This window comes from Podarcis liolepis, assembly GCF_965112155.1.
Source record: "Podarcis liolepis genome assembly, chromosome: 11".
Classification (NCBI taxonomy): domain Eukaryota; kingdom Metazoa; phylum Chordata; class Lepidosauria; order Squamata; family Lacertidae; genus Podarcis; species Podarcis liolepis.
The window spans coordinates 50,575,144-50,591,148 of record NC_139565.1 but is presented as its reverse complement, the minus strand read 5'-3'; the positions used below and the strand labels follow the sequence as shown (position 1 = coordinate 50,591,148).

General features: G+C 45.3%; 1 long non-coding RNA gene across 1 annotated transcript in view; it reads right to left on the bottom strand.

Moving 5' to 3' along the window:
- The window catches only part of LOC310689077, a 39,649-nt gene that overhangs the window by 13,030 nt on the left and 10,614 nt on the right, over window positions 1-16,005 (bottom strand). The window contains exon 2 of the long non-coding RNA XR_014517282.1: window positions 8,251-8,505. This is a non-coding gene — a long non-coding RNA (uncharacterized lncRNA). The remainder of the gene's footprint in view (window positions 1-8,250; window positions 8,506-16,005) is intronic.

Genomic DNA, 16,005 nt, shown 5'->3' with positions numbered 1-16,005 from the left:
TGTGTGAATTGACTCTTTAAAAACCCCAGAAGCCTAATATCTCCTTTGATTTTCCAAAAGATTGAAAGCAGGTATTAACATTTCCCATCTTATCTGTGTCTCCCAATCGCTATCTCCTTCCATATTCACTTTCACAGAGATGGACCAAATCTTTTCGCTCCCCAAGGCAGATAATCTTGATGTCGCCCCTCAGGAATAAAACTGCAGCTAAATAATTTACCACTTCCTGCCTTTCGATTCCTAAAAATCTGCCTTCTAGGGGAGGCTGCCTCACCCTACGGCAAACTCACTGTTCCGTTTTCTTTTTATTCCAACATCACATGTAAATGTGTATTTGTCTCCTCTCTATAAAAGCTCCTCACCATCATCTTTCATCTGCAGCAGCAGTTTACATGGGGAATCTCCTGGCAGGGGTCACATGGCGGTGTATTTTTTAAAAAATAGTACAGTGCTACCTCGGGTTAAGAACGTAATTCGCTCTGGAGGTCCGTTCTTAACCTGAAATTGTTCTTAACCTGAGGTACCACTTTAGCTAATGGGGCTTCCCGCTGCCGCCACACAATTTCTGTTCTCATCCTGAGGTAAAGTGCTTAACCCAAGGTACTATTTCTGGGTTAGTGGAGTCTGTAACCTGAAGCGTATGTAACCTGAAGCACCTGTAACCCGAGGTACCACTGTACTGTTCTGAGAATTGACTTTACTCTCCTCATCTTACGTTTACTGCTAGCTCCTCTCCCTCCCTCTCATTCGCATTGGGAGGAAATCCTGCTCATTGGCACCAGAGGTGAGGCTGCTCTTGGGCTCCGTTCCTGCTTGCCGGTTTCCCACAGGCATCTCGTGAGAGCAGGATGCTGGCCTAGACGAGCCACTGGTCAGATTCAGCAAGCTCTTCTTCTTTCCTTAGTGTGTGGCGATTCCCACCCAATGCTTCAGAGGAGAGGTTTCCTTCAGGACAGCTGCAGTGAAGGCACCTCTTACTGCTGATAATTATTACAACTGCCAGCTGATGGGGATCTTTATTTGCATGAAAGGGGAGGGGGCCCTGCATGCTAAATGTTACAGGGAAGCAGGCAGAGGGCCTTCTCGGTAGTGGCGCCCTCCCTGTGGAACGCCCTCCCACCAGATGTCGAAGAGAAGAACAACTACCAGATGTCTTCTATCTGAAGGCAGCCCTGTTTAGGGAAGCTTTTAATGTTTAACAGACCACTGTATTTTAATACTTTGTTGGAAGCCACCCAGGGTGGCTGGGAAGACCCAGCCAGATGGGCAGGGTATAAATTATTATTATTATTATTATTATTATTATTATTATTATTATTATTATTATTAATGCAAGCAGGTACTTAACACCAGTTCTGGATTTGCAACCATGGGCCTTACAGTGGTACCTCGGGTTAAGTACTTAATTCGTTCTGGAGGTCTGTACTTAACCTGAAACTGTTCTTAACCTGAAGCACCACTTTAGCTAATGGGGCCTCCCGTTGCCACCGTGCCGCCGAAGCATGATTTATGTTCTCATCCTTAAGCAAAGTTCTTAACCTGAGGTAATATTTCTGGGTTAGCGGAGTCTGTAACCTGAAGCGTGTGTAACCTGAAGCATATGTAACCTGAGGTACCACTGTACTTTGAAAAAAGGCATGCATGGGAATGAAGTCTTGTAGCGGTAATGATAGGCATTAGCAAAACAGAAGCGCCTCTGGATTCAGCTCTAAGTGCATCTGACAAGTAACATTTACATCACAGCTAACACACCTTCTCTAGAATTAATGTCCATGGATTTGAGTTGGGGGGGGGGATGCAAAATGACCAGGAAATTTTACATCTCCGTTGCAAAAGAGATCGGAGAAGTTACCTCGTCATACTGAGGCAGAACATGAGAGCAACGACTCCCCATCGGGGATTAACAGCAAGTGCATCTGAAATAAATGAAAGGAAACATCTCTGTCCCCAGCGAAGCAACTCATCCAAAGCAATTTACTAACGCGAGAGGCGGAAGAGGGGAGGGCTGTCACTGGATTTGAAAAATAGCTGAGCAGCTTTGACAGCAGTGGCTGTTATTTTTGAAGATTGCGGTGGATGGTGATTCTGATCAGCCTTCATAATTTGTCGTATTTAATAAGAATCTAAGTATTTATCAGCGTGGCAGAATAATGAGGCTTTTATCACTTGTCTTGTCTTAGCTTAAGTGCAGTCTTCCTAGGCACGCATGGGAGAGACAAAGAAAGAGAGAATTCTTCAACTAGAGACAGGTGATCTTTTTTTTTCCCAGAGGGTTGGCGTTAGGGTGACAGGAATGAGTGTACAAACCACAGGAAGTATGATTTTTGGGAATCGTAAGTGGGGAGAGAGCGGTTTCGTTCAGGTCCTGCGTGTAGGCTTCCAAGAAGCAAACTGTTTGGCCACAAAAAATTGGTTGGTGGAGGGGAATGGATTGGCTGTGCCTGCCCCTAGAATGCAGTTGCTGCAAGTGTATTCCGTTAAAGGAATCCAGGGGTTCACCATGCTTTTGTCCGCACCCCTGTAAAGGGAGATAGGGCCACACAAGAGCCCCTGGAAGCATTTGGGGAGAGCTGAGGGTCTGGTACCCAGCTCCATCTACTCCCCATAAAATGTTTTCCCTCACTGACTTCGCAGGTTTGCGGATGTCAGTTCTGTCCCTGGATGGGGACAGATAGTCGTAACCAATGCCTAAGAAACCACTCACAATGTTTGTATTTTAATAAAGTTGTGGCCAAAATTATGCCAAAAACCTTAAACAAAAATTATGGCGTGAAGTGTGGATTTATTTAGGGGTGGCTTGGGGACCTCGACACACAGTCACAAGTGGGAAGAGAGCTGTTTCGTTCAGGTCAAAGGCAAACTGTTTGGCCACTGCGTGAACAGGATGCTGAACTAAGTGGCTTTTGGTCTGATCCAGCAGAGCTTTTCTTAAATTATTTTCCTACTTTCAGCTCTCCTAAGAGCCCCAGTGAATGGATCCAGCCAGGGGCGGATGTGAGTGAAGGAAGCTTGCTTCCACACATCCACAGACCAATATTGTAATGGGCCACATTGTAAGCTTTTGCATATAGTCTCAGCTCACTGAGAATCATCCTTTTGGGATGGAGAAGCAGAGAGCTGGAGTCACTCCCTCCAGATGTGTTGTGGGCCTGATCACTCCAAGGAGGACCCAGAAGAAATGGGGGCTATATTCAACGTAGCACTAAGTATCTCTCTATGCTGTGTAATGTCATTTTGGACTCACAGCTGTCCATGGAGGCATGGGTTAATTCTGTGTCCAGGGTGGCTGTCTACCAACTCCATCTGGTAAGTAGGCTGAGACCCTACCTGCCCGTGGATTATCTCACCAGAGTGGTGCATGCTCTAGTTATCTCCCACTTGGACTACTGCAATGCGCGCTACCTTTGAAGGTGACTCGGAAACTGCAATTAATCCAGAATGCAGCAGCTAGACTGGTGATTGGGAGTGGCTGCCAGGACCACATAACACTGGTCCTGAGAGATCTGCATTGGCTCCCAGTACGTTTCCAAGCACAATTCAAAGTGTTGGTGCTGACCTTTAAAGCCCTAAATAGCCTTGGTCCTGTATACCTGAAGGAGCGTCTCCACCCCCATCGTTCAGCCCAGACACTGAAATCCAGCGCCAAGGGCCTTCTGGTGGTTCCCTCATTGTGAGGTTACAGGGAACCAGACAGAGGGCCTTCTCGGTAGTAGCACCCACCCTGTGGAACACTCTCCCTTCAGATGTGAAGGAAATAAGCAGCTATCTTATCTTTAAAATACATCTGAAGGCAGCCCTGTTTAGGGAAGTTTTTAATATTTAATGCTGTATTGTTTTTAACACTCAATTGGGAGCCGCCCAGAGTGGCTGGGGAAACTCAGCCAGATAGGCGGGGTATAAATAATAAATTATGATGATGATGATGATGATGTCTTCTGCTTGTACAACGTGACTCCTCCTGTTTTCCTGTCCCTGTACACCCCCAAACTCTGTCCCTCAGCCCTTCAGAGCAGATTAGTGATGTTGCCTGGAACTGCTGAGTGGCTTGATGAGGGAAAGTCCCATTGTGGAAGTAGAAGCCATTCTGCTCATGGATTTCCCTGGATTCCTAAATACCTGATGCCTGCACCCAGGAATGGAAATATTACTTTAGCCTAGTGCAGTGCCCCAATGTCCCAGCATTCAAAGCTCTAGAATCGAAGCAATTTTCTCACCCTAGGTAGCCAATGACCCAGTTTCCTCCTAGGAATTTACAGCTATCCCTTCCAATTGCCTGGGAAAGCTCAAAAGCCAGTTCAAGGAGATAGCCTCAAGTGACTAAGAAATATTATATAAATTATATTTATGTAAGCCTTATATAAATAAAAGCTCTTATATAAAAGTATTAATAATAGAGGTGCCGGCCAGTCCTGGTTTATTTGTTGGGCTGTTGTCGTTGGTTTAAAAAAAACAATCACCAAAAAAATTAATGAACAATTGAGTTTCGTGGACTCTTAACACACTTCTCTTTGTGGCCTACTTGCAGCCTGCTGAGACCTCATTTTTATGCAATAGATCCAGGCGAGGCTCTGATATATAACCCACTGTGAAGGAAGAGCCTCAGGACATGAAGGACTAAACACACACTTACTGGAAATGCCTTCCCTTTTGACCAGTTGGACACATGTGGTAAGCAGGTCGATTTGGGGTAACCCAGTACCAGGCAGTAATTTGTGTGTGCGTGTATATATCTGTTTGTGTTACATGTTGCCTGCACTTTCGGTCTCTGTTTGAATAGGATTGTTTGGACAGCGCTGTCACAAAGGGCTGGAGTCTGATGAACGAGGGGTCACACTGTCCAGCCAACCCGTTATTTCGGGGCCTGGCATGATCTGCCCCATCGCTATCAGCCCCAAGCAAATAAAAGGGATTTCTTCATCTCTCTTTCATCACAGGGCATCAGCAACATTCGGAATAGTTGTGCAATTAGATGCTCCAGAAATCTAACAGGGATAATGGGGAACATTAAACTCGTGGTTTTATCTTCTTCACAGAACATTTGTTGAGGTTGTGTGGGGGCACCAGCAGATGGGTGGGATTGCTAACCATCCACAATCCTGACTGCTCGGTCCTGAGACCTTGGTTCTGGACTGCGCCATTCCATCAAATGCAGCCTTCCCAAATGTGAGAAGGAGTTAGTGACATGACTCTTTCTCTCCTGATTGCTACCCTCCTTCTGGTCTGTGAGATGACTGAGTGGGAAACAGAACTACCGTATTTTTTGCTCTATAAGACGCACCAGACCACAAGACGCACCTAGCTTTTGGAGGAGGAAAACAAGAAAAAAAATATTCTGAATCCCAGAAGCCAGAACAGCAAGAGGGATCGCTGCGCAGTGAAAGCAGCAATCCCTCTTGCTGTTCTGGCTTCTGGGATAGTTGCGCAGCCTGCATTCGCTCCATAAGATGCACACAAATTTCCCCTTACTTTTTAGGAGGGAAAAAGTGAGTCTTATAGAGCAAAAAATACGGTATCCACTTGCATACCAGAGCAGAAAAATGTGCTGGCCACGTTTCTCAATGTCACAGCCCCACGTGGATGGAGCCTCTGCCCCACAAACATTTCTTTTAGAAGCTTCCACAATGAGGGAAAGGATAGCAAAGTTGGAATTAGCTCTGAATATCAACAGGGGACCATTTCGGTTTGGATGACATTTTAATGCGAAGCTGCCTTAAGAACTCCACGGTTCTCCAAGTGAATAATGTGCACAAAAATGTGTGCACTGCTGAAAATAATGTACCATGATGCATTAAATTGGAGGGAATCGCTTGGCAAAATTGTGTATAAAATTGCATAAAAATGTAAATATTAGAAATGCATGCTAAAGTGTTGATTGGTTTTGATGGGATCCCCCCCCCCCATCTTCAATTGATGTGGAAATGTGGAGAACTGGACTGATGTTTAGGAACATTGACAACTGAAAGAAGTCAAAGGTGACACATTCATTCATCCCACACCTTGAAAAAACCCTGCATTCACACAAATTCCCCATTATATGAGCCTTTGCTTTCAGGCCACATTGGCAGTTCTGAGTGTTTTCCCTTGGTTTTGGGTCAAGACTTGCTACTCCATCCTGAGATGTGCACTACATTCTAATGCGTGTCTGCTAGGAAGGAATTCCCATTGTGCTCAATAGGACCCACTTTTTTATACAGGTCTTTAGGCTGCAACCCTAAACCCACTTAAAGGTAAAGGTTAAGGGACCCCTGACCATTAGGTCCAGTCGTGGGTGACTCTGGGGTTGTGGTGCTCATCTCGCTTTATTGGCCGAGGGAGACGGCGTACAGCTTCCGGGTCATGTGGCCAGCATGACTAAGCCGCTTCTGGCGAACCAGAGCAGCGCATGGAAACGCAGTTTACCTTCCCGCAGGAGTGGTACCTATTTATCTACTTGCACTTTGATGTGCTTTCGAACTGCTAGGTGGGCAGGAGCAGGGACCGAACAACGGGAGCTCACCCCGTCGCGGGGATTTGAACCGCTAAACTTCTGATCAGCAAGTCCTAGGCTCTGTGGTTTAACCCACAGCGCAACCCACTTACAAGGGTGCAAATGGCAACATTATTATTGATGTGTTTGCTGCCATGATAATAATGTTAATAATGAATGAATGAACGAACACAGTGGAATTTACTTCTAAGTAACATGCCATTGGGCTGAACAATTCATTCCCTAGTCATAACTAAGATAATCCCCTTGATTCAAGTGCCAACATATAGAATAAAAAATGAATGATCCCATACAAGTGAGATTTCAAACAAGCCTGAATAGTAATGGCTTGTAGCTGGATAATTAACAAAAGCAGCACATGAAGGCTCTTGAAAGTAGTTGCAATTTTATTTTATTTTTTACCAAAAAAAAAAAAATGAGATGAGAATCTAAATTACTTCTGCCAGCCTGTCAGGCTTTTCTGAGGGGAAAAATACCCTACTTAATAATAAAAGCTTAAGTGAGAAATGACAGATGCTTTTGATTACGAGGGGAAAGCAGCAGCAGCAGAGTTAATGCCGTGCTCTTCTCTGAACCTTAAGCGACCATTTTCTGTGAGTCATCAAGCTGGCAGATAAATTAGTAAAACTCCTTGAGAGAGACAGCCTCATCAATCGGAGTTTGCTACTCTTGCCTAGTTTTATATTGCGGTACAGATTAAGCAGCTGAAATGCCTCCGTCTGTATACAATGAGGAATGAAAGGCCTGATCATTTTGTTCTTGAAAAGTGTAAGGGGGGGGGGCGGACACCAAAGAAAAATGGTTAAAGCCAGCAGGGAACAAAGAGACGAATGTCAGATGTCAGAGGAGACAGAATGCCAAAGGAAGCAAGAACTAAGCAAGCATAAGACAACTGTGCTCTGTTATACCTGGGAGTGCCTCTGAAGGCAGTTTGGAAACAAAAGTTTGGGATATGGCTGCTAGGAGGCTGCTACACTGGCGTCACGCTCATCACATTGTGCCGGTCCTTTGCCAACTTGCCCTGGCTCCCAGCCTGCTTCCAGGCCCAGTTCAGAGTGCTGGATTTGACCTTAATGACTCTTGTGGCTGTGCGTCAGAGTACCTGAAGGATTGTGCTGTGTTCACATGCACCTGCTCATACTTTGGAATCAACCCTGGAGACACTCCTCTGGGCTTCCCTACCAACTGAGGAAGGGCAGCAAGTTATGGCTGGCAGGTCCTTCTTCGTGGTGGCACCTTGGCTTTGGAACGCTTAGGGAAGCTTGCCTGGCATTTCTTTCCAGCACCAGGTGAAGGCTTCCCCCCACCGAAACCTTTAAACTCATTCCTAGTCTCAACATGTGTGCACATTTTCTGCTTTTTGTTTATTTTTCTATATTTAGTTATTCTAAACTTAAATAACAATAGCTTTGATTCCACAAGATGTTTTTGTGGCCACTTGAACTATTTTTTGGTGTGGCTGAGAGAGCATAACAACGCATCATTATTTCCAGAGCACTTAACGTGTACTAGGCATGAAAATGTGAAAACAATTCATACCAAATCCTTGACCGCACTTACTAATGAAGTTTGAGACAATAGGCGTCAGAGAGGGAACAGAAAGACACTATGTCAGTGCTGAGCAGAAGGGAATAAAACCAGAACGAGGAAAAGCTGCAAACCAATTACAATCCTATGCGTGTTCCCTCAGAAAGAAGCCCCGTTGAAAGAGAACCCTGAGGGTCAACAGGAATCTACCCCACTGTCCCAAAACCCTGGCCTACCTGCCAGCAAGTCAGGACGTCAAGTCTGGGGTCATTCCATGTTTCCGAAATCCAAACCAAACACTTGCAGAGATCCTGGAGTCTTGCAGAGACCTCAGCTTGGCTTCCCTTTTGCACTTGATTGCAGCATCTGGGCTTGATGAGGCCTGTGACCCTCACCTGTCCTGAGCCTACTGCAGCTGAGGAATCATACACCTTCTCCCAGAGCTAGCGAGCCCCACCTGGCCAGCTAGGAACTGGGCTGTGGACCCTTGCCTAACGTGACAAACAAAGAAAAGAAAATCAAGACATACAAATTGAAAACAAAGCAGTTTAACAACAACAACAATATAATTTATTATTTGTACCCCGCCCATCTGGTTGGGCTTCCCCAGCCACTCTGGGCGGCTTCCAACAAAGATTAAAAATACATTAAAATGTCACACATTAAAAACTTCCCTGAACAGGGCTGCCTTCAGATGTCTTCTAAATGTCAGGTAGTTGTGTATCTCTTTGACATCTGATGGGAGGGTGTTCCACAGGGCGGGCATATTGTAAGTAATATTCATTATAAATAATATGACTTATTATTATTATTTTAAAATTAAAAGCATACTACAGTGTCCCCATCTTCAAGAGGCAGGATGACTGCCGCTGGCTCAGAGGAATTCCTTGACATCAAAATGGATGCAATTTCCCTGAGGGAAGGAAGTTTAGGAACCACAGGACAAAGGCAATTTAATTCATCTAGGCACAAGACAAGCACGTTACTGCCTCTCCTCACCAGCTGACAAATGGGTTTATCTGCTGGACATTAAGGTACTTCAGACGGGTAGATTATTTTTCTTCTGAAAAAGAACAGCGGGGCTTCTGTCTGAGGGAACAGACATAGGATTGTAATTGGTTTGCAGCTTTTCTTCGTTCCGGTTTTATTCCCTTCTGCTCAACACTGACATGGTCTCTTTCTGTTCCCTCTCTGACGCCTACTGTCTCAAACTTTATTAGTAAGTGTGGTCAGGGATTTGGTATGAATTGTCTTCACATTTTCATGCCTAGTGCACCTTAAGTGCTCTGGAAATAATGATGCATTGTTATGCTCTCTCAGCCACACGAAAAGATTGTTCAGGATTTTTATGCCTTTAGCAGTTTAAAGGCTTCTTCCATATGATATAATAGGAAGCCAAGATTATAGGTGATGCAGCCTGTACTAGGTGTGATGTTCACAGGTCCCTGAAGCCACAATTATAGATGGTACAGCCTGTACGCAATAAAAAAATTAACTGGTCCCTAAGCCCTGTTATGCATGACTATCATAAGTTCATTTCCTTTCAATGAGTCTTGTCAAAATAACTTTAGTTAACTGGGACATCAAGAAGAAAAAAGTCCATGCAGCCTCGTACAGGAAACTTGTGGCAGACCCTCTAAGTGTCCCTATTTTCCAGGGACAGTCCCAGATATACAGAAGCCATCCCGGTTTCTGATTTGATCCCAGAATGTCCCGATTTTCCTTAGAATGTCCCTATCTTCATTGGAGAAATGTTGGAGGGTTTGGAGTTACGGTATGTGACCTCCAAGCCAAGGAGATAAGTAACTATACAGCCTTTAGAAGACATCTGAAGGCAGCCCTGTATAGGGAAGTTTTTTAATGTTTCATAATGTTTTTATATATGTTGGAAGCTGCCTAGTGTGCCTGCGACAACCCAGTCAGACAGATGGGGTATTAATAATAATAATAATAATAATAATAATAATAATAATAATAATGGAATAGAACATCCCTATTGTTATGTACTGAGTTGAATAGGATCCAAAATGCAGCAGTCTGATTGGTCCTAGAACAAAAGGATCCAGAATGCAGCAGTCTGATTGGTTCACAGGAGCCACCCAATCCAACTCCAGGTGGAAGTGAATCCGCAACCTGATTGGCCCACAGGAGAATCCTGGAATTAGCCAATCATGTGGGGCCCATTGTGTAAATAATGTATATAAAGCAGACATTTCGGGGTAACTGGCATTCCTCACTACTATGAGCTGAATAAAGAGCATGAAATCCACACTCGACTCCCGAGTATACTTCACCTATTTTCATCAGACAAATGTTGATGGGTATGCTGTGTTTCTCCAGATGTTGTTGGACTCTGACTCCCATCAGTCCAAGTCAGCATGGCCAGTGGTTAGGGATGATAGGAGTTCGAGTCCAACAACATCTGGAAGGCCTCAGGTTTTCATCTCTGACTTAATGTCTGGGAGAAATTAGCTCCACTGCAGAGCCAATTCCAGTCCTTTCATCTATGACAGAGAGGATCTCTGAGCAAAGCAAAGAGTCCCTCTCCAGTAACCAGATGTGTAAGACCAGGCAACCAGGCTGGAGAAAACTCAAAGGAAGCTTTTCTCCACATGTCCTCTAAAGCAGGAATGGAGAAATCTGTTCATTTTTGTTTCTCTCCATTGCTCATTTTCCCAGTCAGTTCACCACAGATCCATGATTTTGTGATTTATTTTTTTAAGTCCTCATGAAAAGTCATCAGCATTTAAGTGTGCAATATACCTGAAGGAGTGTCTCCATCCCCTTTTTCCAGCCCAGACACTGAGGTCCAGCTCTGAGGGCCTTCTAGCAGTTCCCTCACTGCAAGAAGTGAAGTTACAGGGAACCAGGCCTTCTTGGTAGTGGTGCCTGCCCTGTGTAACATCCTCTGACTTGTAGAAAACAACATCTGAAGGCAGCCCTGTATAGGGAAGTTTTTAATGCTTGATGTTTTATGGTGTTTTTATATTTTGCTGGAAGCCGCCCTGAGAGGCTGGGGCAACACAGCTGGGTGGCAAATAAATAATAAAGCAGTAGTTAGTCTCCTAATACACACATTTTTGCAAGCAATTTCTCCTGAATATAATGAATTGGTGTATCTTACTTTCACTAATCCAGTTACTTTCACTCCAATTGTGGTCCATAAATACTGGCTGCGTGTCGAAGACCCCCAAGACACCCCCGAATAAAAACACGGTTCAAAGATCATTTTTGTTTTGGTTTTTGGCATAATTTTGGCCACAACTTTATTGAATTACAGTATGTGAGTGGTTGCTTAGGCACTGGTTAGCGACTATCTGTTCCCACTTGGAGGTAGGAACAGAACTGACAATCGCACCCCTGCGGAAGTAAGGATAAACAATTTTGGGGAGAGATTAAAGCTGGGCACCAGGTTCTCACCTCTCCCCAAATGCTCCCAGGGGCTCTTGCGTGGCCCTAGCCCTTTGCCAGGGATTCGGACAAAAGCACGGAGAGCCCCTGGATTCCTTTAACGGAATACCCTTGCAGCAGCAGCATTGGAGGGGCAGGCGCAGCCAACCACATCCCCTCCACCAACCAAAAATTAACCAATGCCTAACCGCAACCTTACAAGTTGTGACAATTTGCCACGCAGTAGGCAAAACCCAAATGGCACCAGCCAATCAGCCAAATGGTAAAATTCCTACCAGGCCCCTGCCCAAAGCAGACGACCCCATGACAGGCATAGCAAGGTCAGCATGAACAAACCCTAAATAAAGGGAGGGTGGGCAGGTAATCTGATGTGCGCAGCGAAAAGAGGAAGCTCAACGCTGCACACAGGGAACATATATAGCACCCCCATCAATCAAATAAAATTGCAACAATAACTTTTCCCCAGCAACAACTGAAGGTGTCTGTAATGTGTATGGGTTGCTCGTGCGTAAGTTGCCGCCTCGCCAGGCTTTGTTGCCTTGCTAAACCTTTCAGTCTGGGCAGCCCTTCACTTCATGGCTGTTTCAGTCGCTAGCAAAATCCGTCAGTGGGCGTTTCTTAAATCTTTTCCAACATAAAAGTTGTTTGACACCCAGTCTCCTCCTACTCTCTCTGCGCGGAAGTCTTCTGCGCAGGGTGGGCGTGGGTAGCGGAGGACCCGTGCTCTCCCCGCTGGTGTCCAGTGAAGAGTCCTGGAGCCCTCTCGCCGATTCCCCCATCAGCCCCTCTATATCCCTGGTGTTGCGTTGATTTGCTTCCCCATCTGCGGAGCTGCCTCTCTCCCTGCTGGGCCCTTCTCCAGCATCATTTGAGAGCCTTCCCTCCGCCTCTAGCTCCGATGTCAGTTCCCTGACAGTGTCCAATCAAATTCATGGCCATCCAAACAAACCTGCCCAGCAACAGGGGAGGTCATGGTTGCTCCCACCGCAACATGTGCTCTCCATGAAGGAGAACCCGCTTTGCTGGAAACCATAGAAGTGGAGATTGTTGTTGTGCTCAGATCTTGCTTATGAGCTTCCCATAGGCATCTGGTGGGCTACTGTAAAAACGGGTTGCAGGACCCGATGGGCCACTGGCCTGGTCCAGCAGAACCTTCTTATATTTTTTATGGTCCAGCAGAACCTTCTTATATTCTTTTAATCACATGCAACTACGCACAATCCACGCCATATTAGGGTCAATGACTCTGGTGGGCCTGTGGCAGAGATGGGCAAGTCACCCTATTCTCAGTCCACATCCGTTTTCAACTTGTTCTTTCTTCCTCCAAAACTTGCTTCCTGCATTTCAAAAAACCAGTTGGTGCAATGGAAAATCCCCTGACTCTCTTGGTATATGTTTGTTGAATGGGGTTTAAGAATAACCAACTCTTATCTGTGCAAGGGTTGATAACTAAGCATAACTTTGAAAGATTCCTTTCACCCTTGAAACCCCATGATGATACTTCAGCATCACTCTTTGTGACCTTTCTCTTCTGATTCATTCAATACCGCCAGAAACCCATCAGGCAGAAATTTTGGCTTGGCTTAGTATCCAAGCTTCTATATGTGGCCAGTGCTGACCCCCTTCCTTTCCTGAGTCATGTGCATTCACATGTGAGTCCAATAATAATATTATAATAATAATAATTTATTATTTATACCCCGCCCATCTGGCTGGGCCTCCCCAGCCACTCTGGGTGGCTTCCATAAAAACCAAAAATACAGTAAAATATCACACGTTAAAAACTTCCCTGAACAGGGCTGCCTTAAGATGTCTTCTGAATGTCAGGTAGTTGTTTATCGCTTTGACATCTGCTGGAAGGGCGTTCCACAGGGCGGGTGCCACTACCGAGAAGGCCCTCTGCCTGGTTCCCTGTAGCTTTGCTTCTCGCAATGAGGGAACCGCCAGAAGGCCCTCGGCGCTGGACCTCAGCGTCCGGGCAGAATGATGGGGGTGGAGACGCTCCTTCAGGTATACTGGACCGAGGCCGTTTAGGGCTTTAAAGGTCAGCACCAACACTTTGAATTGTGCTCGGAAACGTACTGGGAGCCAATGTAGGTCTTTCAAGACCGGTGTTATATGGTCTCGCGGCCGCCCCCAGTCACCAGTCTAGCTGCCGCATTCTGGATTAGTTGTAGTTTCCGAGTCACCTTCAAAGGTAGCCCCACGTAGAGTGCATTGCAGTAGTCCAAGCGGGAGATAACCAGAGCATGCACCACTGTGGCGAGACAGTCCGCAGGCAGATAGGGTCTCAGCCTATGTACCAGATGGAGCTGGTAAACAGCTGCCCTGGACACAGATTTGACCAGTGCCTCCATGGACAGCTGTGAGTCCAAAATGACTCCCAGGCTGTGCACCTGGTCCTTCAGGGGCACAGTTACCCCATTCAGGACCAGGGAATCCTCCACACCTGCCCGCCTCCTGTCCCCCAAAAACAGTACTTCTGTCTTCTCAGGATTCAACCTCAATCTGTTAGCCGCCATCCATCCTCCAACCGCCTCCAGACACTCACGCAGGACCTTCACCGCCTTCACTGGTTCTGATTTAAAAGAGAGGTAGAGCTGGGTATCATCCGCATACTGATGAACACCCAGCCCAAACCTCCTGATGATCTCTCCCAGCGGCTGCATGTAAATGTTGAAAAGCATGGGGGAGAGGACAGAACCCTGAGGCACCCCACAAGTGAGAGCCCAGGGGTCTGAACACTCATCCCCCACCACCACTTTCTGAACACGGCCCAGGAGGAAGGAGCGGAAGGAGAGGAAGGAGTCCAAGCATTGGCCAGACGACTGAGAGGTAGTGGCTGCTGGCAAGCAGGCAAGTGAATTCATGGAATCTGGACTATTGTTTCAAAATTACTTGGCATGACCTTCCAAAGAACTGGGTCAAGCTGGGAACACATGACTTTTGCAACCCTAAATTTCGGGTTGGCAGCTGCATGCGATGGGGGAAATCCATACCCTTTGCAAAATTTTCATTGCACAAGTCTTCAAAAGTCTCATCTGTAGCAACAAGGTGGGCAAGCGACCAAAGGCGAGATGCTGTATCACCCTGAACTCACACAGGGAAATTATTAACACGGAAAATAAAGGGCACAGAACAAAAAGATCACCAGTGACAAATCACCCAAACGAGGGTAAGTGTAAGTTAGGGATGCATCCACTCCAAATAACCCCCTGGTTTGAATTCTGCTTCAAAAATAGCACATTTGTTGCTGGTGAACAAGCTATGGTGAAGAAAAAAGCCATAAAATATTTGTATTATATTGATGCTGCTCAACATCTCTTCTTCCCCTGGTCTGTTGTTGCTTCTCTGCTATTTTTGTTCTTTGCTCTCAGTTCCTCAGCTGTTTCAAATCTATTTGGCTGTATAACTCTGTTAGGCTGCATTCACACGACAGATTATTCCACTTTCCTGATGTTTCCTATCTATTAATTTCTGCATTGTATGTGTGCTTTCATGGAACATAAAGGCCACTTCTGGAAGACTAGACAGCAAGCTTAGCACTCATCTCTGTGTTATTTCCTTCCAGGGGGAAAATAATCTATTTGCAAATAACACCATTGTCAGGAAACCAATAATAAGCCGCTCTATGAATGCCGAAAACATAGAAAAAAACAATAATTAAAAACACTTAAACATTAATAGAATTAAAACTATATACATATATAAAATCTGCTTAAAACATAAAGAAAGGCAGCAGCCCTTTCATCAAAAGCAGTCAGTTCCCCAAAGCCTGCTTGTTTAGATGAACTTCACAGTAATGAAATTATTATTTATTAAATTTGTATACTGCCCTTCATCTGTAGGTCTCTGGGTTTGCTAGTGTGTTATATTTTCTGAGTAACAAAGAACTCAAATAACATTGAAATTCATAAACCCTAGTCAGTCTTGACCACTACTCTGTGTAGCGCTAGAATTGACCCTGGCACTATTTTAATGCCAGCCACTGGCTGCAGAGCTATATCCCATTTGAAGGAAGTCCCATTTGACTAGCAGGGTGTGTTCTCAAGTAAAGGAGCCTAAGTTTGGGCTGCACATCCCATTCCAACCATGAAACGGGGATATGGTTGTGACTAACATCCATGGATTTCAGTGGAATTTGAGCCTGGTCTTCACAAACAGCCCTTGGTATAGAAAAGACTTGTTTCTTGATACTATCATTCCAGACTGTAAGTGAAGGCTCAAATGGAAGATCACTGTAGATATCACTCCAAGCACATTTAGTAAATTAGTTATTTACAATAACTCTTTCCCCTATGTGCTTGCTTACTATATGGAGAGGGGTTTTTTTTATATGGAGGAGTTTTCAGTCATATTTGCCCCTACCTGCAGTCTATCTGCGTGTGGTCCAGAAAACAGTTTTACTGTTTTATCTGCTGTGTTACAGAACAAGGCCTCTGGGATTATCTCTGCTTTGTACAGTGGTACCTCGGGTTACATACGCTTCAGGTTACACACTCTGCTAACCCAGAAATAGTGCTTCAGGTTAAGAACTTTGCTTCAGGATAAGAACAGAAATCGTGCTCTGGCGGTGCAGC